The sequence below is a fragment of the Musa acuminata genome, chromosome BXJ3-1, assembly GCF_036884655.1.
Source record: "Musa acuminata AAA Group cultivar baxijiao chromosome BXJ3-1, Cavendish_Baxijiao_AAA, whole genome shotgun sequence".
Classification (NCBI taxonomy): Eukaryota; Viridiplantae; Streptophyta; class Magnoliopsida; order Zingiberales; family Musaceae; genus Musa; species Musa acuminata.
Window position 1 is genome coordinate 40,859,603 of NC_088349.1, and position 12,146 is coordinate 40,871,748.

Sequence of the window (12,146 nt, forward strand, 5' to 3'; positions counted from 1 at the left end):
AGCAATGTCAAGCAGTAGTATCACCTAGTTATGGCGGTAGTACCGCTATGACCTCGGAAATTTGGGAGATGACACTTTTGAGCTCCAAATTCAAACTGATTGGGGCCTATATAAACCCCACCCTTTCCGACATGAAAGGGCACCGAAAGCTTACATTTATTCTAAGAATTTAAATGCTTAAAAGTGTTGTAAAAGGCTAGATCCTAACAATTGGTATCAGAGCGGGTTCACTCTCAATTGGATTAAAACCCAAGAGAGATGGCATATGCCGGAAACCAAGAGGGTCACTCTATTACACGTTCATCCATGTTCAATAAGATGGACTACACCTATTGGAAGACCCGAATGAGGATCTTCCTTATTTCCATAGATTTTGAACTTTGAAATATTGCTGAAAATAAATTTTCAAAGTCCACTTCTAATGATCGATTAGAATGAATTGGAGAAGAAGACTTTCGCTCTTAATGCAATGCCTTATTTTGTGCGCTTGATAAAAACAAGTTCAATCGTGTTTTGATTTGTGAAACTACATTTGATATTTGGCATGCACTCGAAGTGACTCACGAAGGCATGAGTAGAGTGAAAGAGTCAAAAATCAATCTTTTATTACATTCTTATGAACTTTTTCGAATAAAATCGAGCGAGACCATAGGCGACATGTACACCCGTTTCACAGATGTCGTCAATGGTCTAAAAGGACTTAGTAAAAGTTTTTCGGATTTCAAGCTTGTTAATAAAATTCTAAGATCCCTTCTAAAGAGTTGGGACCCTAAAGTCACTGCTATTCAAAAGGCTAAAGATTTAAACAACTTTCCTCTTGAAGAATTAATCGGGTCATTAATGACCTACGAAATGACTTGCAAAGCTCATGAAGAGCATGAAGACATCCTTCTAAAGAACAAGAAGGATATAGCACTTGAGAGAAAACTCAAGTGATGAGGACTTTGACAATGACTTGGCACTTCTAACAAGGAAATTAAAATAATTTATTAAAAGAAACAAATTTAAAAATGATACTAAAAATAAATTTGAACCCAAAAAGGATAAGTTATTTGCTACGAATGCAAGAAGCCGGGCACTATAAAAGTGATTGTCCCCAAGCCAAGAAGAGAACACCAAAGAAGAAGGCGCTCAAAGCAATGTGGGATGACTCAAGCACGTCCGAAGAAGAGGAGTCCAACACCGAGCAAGTTGCTCATTATACACTCATAGCCATTGGAGAGGAGGTAACGAATTTAATTGATACAGATTTATTATTTGATGAATTGTTAAATACTTTCTATGATTTATTTGATGAATGCAAAACAATTAGTATAAAATATAAATTATTAAAAAAGGAGCATGATATTCTTATTAGTAATTTCGATAAATTAAAAATTAAACATAATGATAATTTAGTCCATATATGAAATGTCATGACCTAGAAAAACTTAAAAGGAGAACTTGTTACTCAAGGACACCTTGATGATACGAATTTTACACGATTACATGCCTTAATAATATGTTGAAAATTATGTGTTTTGGATGTAAAAAATTTCTATGATGATGAGCATGTTTTACCTTCATGATTGTGATTGAAAAGCTATGACAAAACCTTGTTCGAATGCATGAATGTGTTAAATTTTATTTTCGGACTTTCTTGATCCTAACAATACATGATTTAGTATTTCTTTACCAGACTTAATGTAGCTTTCATAAGCCTATGTCATATCAAGTTTGTTTTATATCAATGATTTTTGATATATGGAATCAATTAACAAATGCATCTCTCATAGATTTACCTTGTGAAAAATATTTTTCGAGAAATGAATTTGATGAAATAATTCCTTCTTATGAATTTCTTCTTGATGAAGGAAGATTTTTTTTTTAAAATGAAGTATGATTTAATCTCTTATCGTTTTTAACTTCATTCAAGTTAGTTCATAATGGCTTTCCTCCTTCATGCAAAACGATAATGACAAATAAAAAATGAATAAGTAATGAAAGCTATCTACATGTCATGTTTGCTTGAAAAATATGTATAAATGGTATCTTATTACTTATTGTTGAAAAATAACATGAATCCTTGACATGAATCATTACCACACTTATGCTTGAAATATGCTTAAATTGGTCTCCTTTTTGTTGATGACAAAGGGGGAGAAATATGTGGTAAATTGATGATAGAATTGTTATAATTGCTATGATTGTCATATTTGCATTATGTTAAGATATCAAAAGCTTGCATCGTAATTTTACAATATTAATATCTTAAAATATGTGATAAGTTAATGCTATGATTGCTATAAACTTGAAATGTTTGCATTATGTTAAGAAATCTAGAGCTTACATTGCAATTTTACAATGTTAATATCTTGCCATGTGATGAAATGATATGATTGCTATAAACGTGAAATGTTTGCATTAATGAAAAGATATCTAGAGCTTATATTGCAATGTTACATGTTGATATATTACCATACGATGAATTGCTACAATTACTATCTTTCATATTTGAAATATAAGACTTAGAAAATGGATGTCAAGCTTTGACATCATTTTCAGAGAGATACATCATGATAGGAATCATGATGGGAGTATTGATAAGGTTAAATGAACTTAACTTATCAAGATGTCTTTTGAATTCAAAGGCTTTGAATTCAAAAATGACTTATCTCAAGTATGGCATATAGATCGGGGGAGTTAAGGTTAACTCCGTCATCAATTGATTGTCATTATAAAAAAACGGGAGATTGTTGAATCTCGGATTTTGATGATGAAGTCAATTGTCATTTGGTTATTTAATCCATATGTTGAGATAAGTGTGCAGGATTAACTACGATGGTAGTAAGACATATAGCAGGTGTTACGCCGGTGTTAATACCAAGATCACGTTGGGGGTTCATGAGTTCGACGGAAGTCCGGACGGTCGTCGCAGGTTCTGTGGGAACAAATTCGAGAAGTCTAGGAGCTTACCAAAGAAGCTCGTTGAAACTCGCCAAGAGGATCGTCGTAAGTCCAGGAGTTTGCCGGAAGTCTGCCGGAGCATCGCCGAGGGTTCGTCGGATGTTCGCTGGAAGTTTGCCGGAAGCTCGCCGGAAGAAGCGATTGACGCACCGGAACATGAGTTGCAGTATTAATATCTTAAATGTCGTAGTTAGCATGAAGATTAAGTTAGGATTTGGAGGTGATCCTATTAACTTAATCTAGAGCCAATTGGGCCCTTGATACACCCAAATTGGGCCAAATGGATCAACCCATTCGGACCCAGAATTCCTGGCCGGCGGTGGCATCGCCAGGACTGGTGGTGGCACCGCCCAGGAGCTCAGTCTCCTATGAATTCTACGCGGTTGTATTGCCCCTATTAAGCGGTGGTACCGCCTGAGCTCGATCTTCGAGCTATGTCAGGCGATTGTACCGCCCATGTCAAGCAGTGGTACCACTTGAGCTTAGTCTCCGAGCAATGTCAGGCGGTAGTACTGCCAGGACCCCAAAAGTCTGGGAGATGATACTTTTAAGCTCCAAATTTTAGAAGTTCTTCTCCCTCTTTCCTTCTAAGTTTTGATCATTCAAGAGAGGAGTGAAAATCTGTAAGGGTTGTCTCCTAAGCCTGTCAAAAGGAGTAAAGCTGTAAAAAGGTGGTTGGCTTTCACCTATTGAAGGAAAGCCTCTAGTGGACGTCGGTGACCTCGTCAAAGGAGAAAGCCAAAGTGGATATAGGTCAAGATTGACCGAACCACTATAAATCTTGGTTTGCATTAAATTCTGCTCTTTATCTTAACTGCAAACTGCCTCCGTTGCTTTACGTCGACTATACTTCCGTTTACTCTTAAGTTGAAGAACTTTCCAAAATGGTTTTCATCGAAAACGATTTCATCGTACGAACATCGTTTTAACCGACGAAAGTTTTTCGCTGCACTAATTCACCCCCCCTCTTAGTGCTCTTGATCCTAACACAATTGGCTTCCCCATAAAGCTGGATGATAGCATTTCTTTCATAACCTTCTATAGAAAAATAAAAACAAAGAAGATATGTAACAAACTTGACCTATATGGCAAGCATATCAGTTTTGCACCATCAAATTCATTTCTAAGTTTACACAAATATATGCACAAATTTTTCTCCAGGTCATTAAGCACACCTAAAATTAAACAAAAAATTAAATAGCCTAATGGTTTAAATTTTTTTCATCTAACACAAAAAATATAAATTATATAATTAATTGTTCAACATGATATCTTTGAATATGTAATAACAATGATGCTCTTAAGTAGTTACTCTACAATATATATTTAGAAAAAAATAATAGAAAATATGTAAAGAAATATATGCAAGTACTTGTCTGTGACATTTCCAACTGCTCTAGGTTCCTTCCTCAACAGGAGAATAAAGACACGTACTTACCAGAATATGGAATGAAAGTCTTGTTAAATGACCCACTTCCATTGAATTGATAACTTTGCCCGTTCCTCGAAGGATGGTATAAGTCGCTACAAGAAAGGATTGTAGTTGAGTTCTTTCTATATACAAGACGAAGGCTAGTAACTGCACCGATGCATATGTTCGCTATAGCATTGAAAGGTCAGATAATGCTACTACCATCACTCTATCCCATGTCTTTGTAACTAAAATGGAAGTCATTGATTCAAGAAGAGCCCCTACTAACCGAGAGCAAACCAAATTTTATTTAACCGTGTCAGATAGTTTATTCACACCATTGTAGCTGCCATAGGTCAACAATTCTCCCAAGATGATGCAATGCAATAGATGACTATTGTGGATCTGAATGACCCAACATTATGTAGAATAAGTTCACCGATAAAACCTCATTATCATTTCCGATAAGGTTATCAATGCTCCTTTCACATAATGATGATAACCATTTATCAGTCTACAAATACTATGAAATTTTTTATGCATTACAATATAAGATCAAGATTATAGAACATAGAGAAGAAACCATAGGAGAAAGTAATATTCTCAGGCAACTTGAATAGAAATTCAAGCATAGTAGATGCTACTTGCCAGCAAATAGATATCAAGAAGTGAGCTACCTGGGCATTTTATTAACCAATGCTTGCTTGTGCTCAACTGTAATCGATTCAAGCATGCAAAAAATAACAGCCTTTAGCATTTCTAGCGACATGACATCTCAAAGGAATAGCATTTTTTGTAACCTGAAGATGGTTCCTTATTGTTTCTAGATAATGACCACAAACAAAGGTCAGCAAACTGCATGAAAGAGAGTTTAGTTGCATACCAACAGCTTCCAAAATTATTTCTCCAAACTTACCAAACTGTTTTCTTATGTTTGGGAATAAAAATTCTGTGGGAGTGTCAATTGGTACCTGATGGATATGAATATGCAGATTAAAAATTCTATTACTAAATTATCGGTAAGTGCTAACTCATCCACAAAAACTGATAAAAAACCGATGAAATTTGTGAAAGATCAGAGGCAATAAACAAGTGTTCCTTCAAGTATTGCTTTGCATTTCAAGATACTGACATCCATCCTAAAAATCTAGAAAATGAGCATGTGCAACTTGAAAATCTGGATATTTTCTGCATCCACGATAAATGTGGAACTAAAGTTCTGTAGATGAAACCAGCACTTTTGATGCCAATGGGATATATCCGTTCATCATTTCCAGAAGATGTTATTATTAATCTTTCAAGACGTGCCCAACACCTTCGCAGCCCATGTAACTTTTCCATTCCAAGCTGTATTTTGCCTGCTTTCAGTTGGGTGTACAAAGTTGTAAGTTGTCCACTAAGATTTGCAGCTGACTGCAGTATAATGTCATTAACATTCTCTACAGAACAGGATAACTCAGTTGCAGAATGGAGTAGAAAGAGGGGAGACTCTGAAGGAGGATTACAAAGTGACAAAGCAATGGTTGATTCTGCCTAATCAATGTTGCCACATCAGCTGATTCAATGTCGCTTGTGATATTTCCAAAGCCTGCTGATTACCTTCAAAATAATATGTACAAGGTTTCCCAAGAGCCAAAATTCTCCCAGATTCGAGGTCCAGTTTAGCAGAAGCAGAATTTGTAGAACAGTTATATCTCTTTAACTTTCAAGATAAGCTATTGTCTCCAGATTGACATTACATCTCTTAAGGTCTTCATAAAACACCACTAATCCATTTTTATTCTTGAATTTGGATCCAATGATTTTCATCTGATTCATAAGCTCTGAATTGCATCCATATGAAATCGATTATAAAGAATGAGTTGACATAACATTCTGCAGCCAAGAGTATGGCTTCTGTTGCAGCTTCATGGCTTTCTGGGGTTATGTCATGCCGGGAACACAAATCAGCTGCCAAACGTTCAAATTGAGTAATCAGCAAAGAAACCAATATTCTGAAAGTTGTTATTTGAAATCTTATTCACCTCTGAAACACCACAAATGAAATTCAATCTGATCCAGTCCCCAGTAAAATATTTGGAAACATTTGTCAGAACAATTTTTGACAGATCTCTAGGAGCAAACTGTAGGTTAGCATCTTGGAGTACATCTTTTCTTGTGGCAGCTTTAGATGCATCAATCTTTCTCTTTGCTTCATTCGGACTACTGGATGTGCTAGAAGCCCCATGAGAACATATCACAGAGTCAGAAGAAACAGATAAAGACTCTTGATCAGCCACTTTAGGAAATGAACATTTGCAAAGGTCAATATCTGAAGAAAATGACATATGTGGCCCCAAAACAGAAAGGAGTACACTGCAATATAGAAAGACAGTGAAGACAGTATATTGTCAGCTAAATGAAAACCAAGTAATGTAACAACCAACAAGGTGCATTTGATAGGATTCCTTTTGCTGCAGGGAAAAAAAAACAAAAAATAATTTCTTTTTTTTTTTTTACTCTCATATCTTTTTTAACTGCAATCTTCACCGATCACTTCATTCTCTCTCTTTGCATCTCCAAAAATAAGCATTATAAAGTATAAACTATAAAGATGTTAAATTTTTTTTTCCCTATGATATTATCATATGCTATTACAGTAGACCTTGGTGCAATAGATCCATGTCTCCATTCAGATTTCACAAAAGGAAGAATGGCAGGCCTTCGTAATGCAATACATATAACATTAAATGCAATACAACAGTTCTTCCATTTCTCCAAGTGTATATCATAAGCATTTTCAGAAGTTGTATTCTTTGTTCCAGTAATCACAAGATCAAGGGTTCTAGCATCTCCAAAAGAAATAGAAGCCTATGTTTAAATTCCTACACAGATGGTAAAAGCATCATCTATCTAACTGGAAAGAGTAAGCAAAATTATAGTTGATACTTCAATAGAAGGTCAAACCTTATATTTTGACAGTACATCATCCATATGCCCAGACAAGGCCAGCAAGATATATTTCAAAGCAAGGATTGAAACACCGTACCGTATCGGTGTTTCGAGGTTGGCTCGGTATGGTACGGTATGGTGTACCGAGCGGGACGCCTAATTTAGGTGTAATGGAGTTTAAGATAACACAAATATGAGAAAAAAAGAGTTTGAGATAGTTTAAGAGAGTATGAGAATGAAATGGAGTGAAATAAGGGAGAAGAAGGGTTTAAAAATATGAGAAAGGGCTCCAACGGACAATTTGACCATTGGAGCACTATTACTAAGCTGTAACGGTCGAAATCAACCGTTATTGAGCTGTGTCAGGCGGTAACAGTCGAAATTTCGATTGTTACCACCCGATATAACCCCGTATCGTCCGATACAAGGTGTTTTTAAGTGTTTCGCCCGTTACATATTTTTAAGCGTTCCGCCCGGTAATGGACAATCCGTGTACTGGTAACCTATCGGACCCGTACGTACCGCCCGTACCAGGTGGTACCATTCGAAATTGTATACTTTGCTTCAAAGCAACATAAGCACGACTAGTAGATTATGGAAAAACCTGATAAGGGCATTATGAACAGAGTCAACCAAACATGAAGCATGAAAATAAGTGCATAATCTATCATATGGAAGTGTATCAAGATTTTTTTTCCTTTTCTTGAATTTTTATTCAAGAGGAAGTGGATAGAATTTGGATAATAACTGGGGCATTGTGATGAAATTCATAGTTTCTTGAGCACACGAAAGACGGATGTCACATAGAGGGTTCATGAACTAAAAAGTACTAAATGACACAAACTAGAACTAAAGGACTTGCATTCATAGGATTTGAAGTGTATATTGGTATTTAAGAAACATGTAAAAAATAATCTGCTACCCATTAAGAAATATATAACTTTCGAAGCCACAACAGTAGTTATATTGGTCCATAAAAGTCCCATAAGAGTTGAGCACAACACTCCAAAGAACTTTGTATAAGGCTGTGTCATAGTTGTATCATCAGAACACTCAAACAGTAGGTTCTTTATTGGCTCTCTAGAAAAAAAGGAAAACTCCAATCCAACAGACAAAAGTTTCAGTTTCACAATAACTGCTATGATGATCAGGATCAAATTCAAAAGATCAGGGTTTTATTCAAGTGTACAAATGACTGATATTATTGGAATCTTCACAATAAGGTAATAGATGGATCACAAAATAACATCTATGATAGGTCATAGAAAGTATTTTTTTAGTTCATCAAGATGGACATGTCAGTACAATACATGCCGATCAGCACGGTTTAAATATATGGCTAGAACAAGCCTTGTGATTGATTGTGCATTCAGGGACATCCTTGGTATAAAACTAAACTCCATGCTAGTATTATATTAGCATAACATAGTTCGACAATCATCAACCACTACCATCTGAACAATCATCAAATGGTGAAACTAATTGTCATCTGAACAATCATAATCAAATATTATACCACCGCAGAACAAATTGCCTCTGATCAAAGTCTTTGTTATGCTAGGACTATAATGTTCAAATCAAATAACATTTTTCTCAAAATGAGGAGATTATTTCAAGAGAAAATTAGTGATTGATAATTTGACCATCCACAATAAATCACAATGTATTGACCACAAAAAAGGTCAGATCTGCACCAAGAAATGACCAAGTACTCATCAAACATAGATAGTTTTAATTGCTTATGTTAGATAATTCACCAAACATTATTTATATATTTTCATGATGAATAGGTTAATTATGATGAATCATGATTTATATACATCTACCTATTCTAACATTAAACAAATATCAAATTTTGTCACATTAAATAGTGAATATTATACATTGATACATGCTTATATCCATCATATCAATATCTTGCACTTGTATCTATGACTTCATAACCTACCAACCAACCAAACGAGCATTCATTATAATAAAGAATTAAGCCATCATAACAGTACTAAAAACAAGAAGAATGATGGAATTACTTGAATAACACCAAGAGGTCCTCCGGAAGTTCAATTGCAAGATCAACCTGAAAAAGGGTCGATGCAGTTACAAAAATACAAGTTGTTAACTTAATATGTAGACTTATTATGGGAAAAGACGAAACCTTTGGAGCAATTGTATATATCCATGGTGATAATGGTCCAAAGCATAAATCTATCAATACACATGCTGCTTTTGCTTGAAGATTGACAAATAAATGCTTACTTCGAAAGCCAAAAAGTAAGTTATCAATTCATAATTAAACTTGATATGAAACCAACAAACATGAGATGATAAGAATGAAGACAGATAGCCCGCACAAGCATGAAGAAGATAACGATGATATTGTTATTATCTGCAACAACAGATTAATATGAATTATTGAGACTTTTGATAAAAATAAAAATGCATGTAACGTATATCACCCAGATGCATCACTGCTAAACCTGAGAGAGCATGCTGGACAGAAGGATGTTTCCACTGTGAAAAACTATCATCAACTTGATTTAGGAGGCTAATTGGAGGAAGAAGTGACATCAAATGAAAGGAAATCAAAATCCATCCAAATTAATTAATATATAAACTAGTAAAAGGTGTTAAAAGTTTTAACTTAAAACAGAGACCTTTCACCTGGAAGCAATGCTTGTATAAGTGGTAATAGGGACCAAAATTTTAAATTACTGTCAGTCAATTTGCAGAACAGGAGAGGCTATCTATTCATTATAAAAGAATGTAAGCACTCGACAATTTAGTTTCAGAAGCAGACTCCTGGTGACTAAAAGTTATTCCAATAGGAAAAAAACAGGATAATTAGTTTAAAAAACATTATAGGGTAGGTGATCATTTAGAATATACTTGTGAAGCACATCCAAATAAGACATGAGGACTGCCTTCTTCCGTTGCAGATATATCCAAGACATTCAAATAAGAAGCATCCCAATAATCTTCAGTTCATTTGAATTCTTACCCAAACAAGCTCAAGTAATCAGTAGGTTGCATGTGCCTGATTACTTCAGTTTTAACAATTTCATCAAATATTAAAGATAGACCCAACTATTCAAGTACAAAATTGCCAAATCAAGCTGTAAATTGATTTGATAAGAAACCATATCCATTCACATAATATGCATGAAAAAATAATTTAATTAACATATAAACTTATTGTGGAATCCTCTAAACTAAGAAAGCAACACTTTTGAACACGTAGAAAGCCAAAAAGCAAAAGAATTTCTATTAAGTAATATGGAACACATCAACTACAATTATTTCAATGTTTGACACAAAATATTACAGAACAAAATGCAAAGAAGAAACAAAAGAACATTTGTAACTAACAATGTGGAGAATTGTCCTTGTAAATGGCAGTCCAAATCTTTTGAGAAGATGGACCTGTATAGCCATCGTGTCTCTCACAATTCAATTGGAGATTCATATATGTCATTGCAGCTACCAATAAAAAGTTCAAAAAAAAAATCAACCACCAAGTTTTAGTTCATAAAGTCAAATATAGTGGAGTAGAACTACATGTAAAACTATATAAACCTAAAAGTAAATCAAAGGAGTTATTTACTAAAATCAGTCTCATCATGTTCCAAGGATTGTCAATCTTGATCCAACCCATGGTATGCAATTTCGAATGGTACCGCTCGGTAAGGGCGATACGTACCGGTCCGATCACATACCAGTACGCGGACCACCCGCTACCGGACAGAACATGCTAGAGTGCTACACTGTAACAATGCTACAATAAGAGGAAGAAATATTTAAAACCGCTCGGTAATAGTGATATAGTGCTCCAACGGTCAAATTGACCGTTGGAACCCTTTCTCATGGTATTTAAACCATTCGTCTCCTCTATTTCACTCCATTACATTCTCATACTCTCTTAAACTATCTCAAACTCTTTTTTTCTCACATTTGTGCTCTCCTAAACTCTACAAAACAACGATTTGTGAATTGAATCGAGGCTAATTTAGGAAGATTAAGAGGAAGAACTTTCTAATCAAGAGGTATGTTTATATAAGGATAATCCGTAATGAACTGAAATACGAACCTTGCATAAGATATTCTTCAAAGCCCGAAAAAGATATGTGATACTATTCTTACCTAATTTACATTGATTTTACTAAACTTATGATATTACTATATTTATTTCTAACTTAAAAACCCTATCCTAACTTTTTTTTAATTTCAAGTATTTTCGGAGGGTTTTACACCTAAATTAGGTGTACCGCTCAGTACACCCTGGCATACCGCTCGGTATACGGTACTGTACCGTCCTGAGCCAACCTCGAAACACTGATATAGTACGGTATTACATACCTTGATCCAACCTATTAAATTTCACCATTAAGAGCCTTATCCACATGTTGTGGTTTCCCGTCCTAACAATTATCATCCACAGAAAGCATGCTTGTTAGTTTCTTAGATGAGTAACTTGCATTATAGACAATGCTAGTTCATGATATATAAGTTACACAATCCCGATATTTGCATGTTAGTCCATAAAAGAAGTCATTTAAATCAAGGATTGAAATTTTATACCATACCGAAATTTCAAGACTTATTCGATACGGTACGAACCTATATACCGAGCGGTATATTTCGGTATACCGCTCAGTATATATATATATATATATATATATATATATATATATATATATATATATATATATATATATATATATATATATATATATATATATATATATATATATATATATATATATATATATATATATATATATATATATATATATATATATATATATATATATAGGTAAACCGCTCAGTTTACCTCTATGCGGGGCGACGTTGCAGATTAAAA

At 34.6% G+C, this 12,146-nt stretch overlaps 1 long non-coding RNA gene across 1 annotated transcript; it reads right to left on the reverse strand.

The window, feature by feature from the left end:
• Positions 1-5,402: 5,402 nt before the first annotated feature.
• LOC103973308 (uncharacterized) lies at positions 5,403-11,920 on the reverse strand. Its single transcript, XR_010493122.1, has 3 exons — positions 9,319-11,920; positions 6,382-6,712; positions 5,403-6,307 (listed from the first exon to the last, which is right to left on the reverse strand). It is a non-coding gene; the product is annotated as an uncharacterized LOC103973308 (long non-coding RNA).
• Between the last annotated feature and the right edge of the window lie 226 nt (positions 11,921-12,146).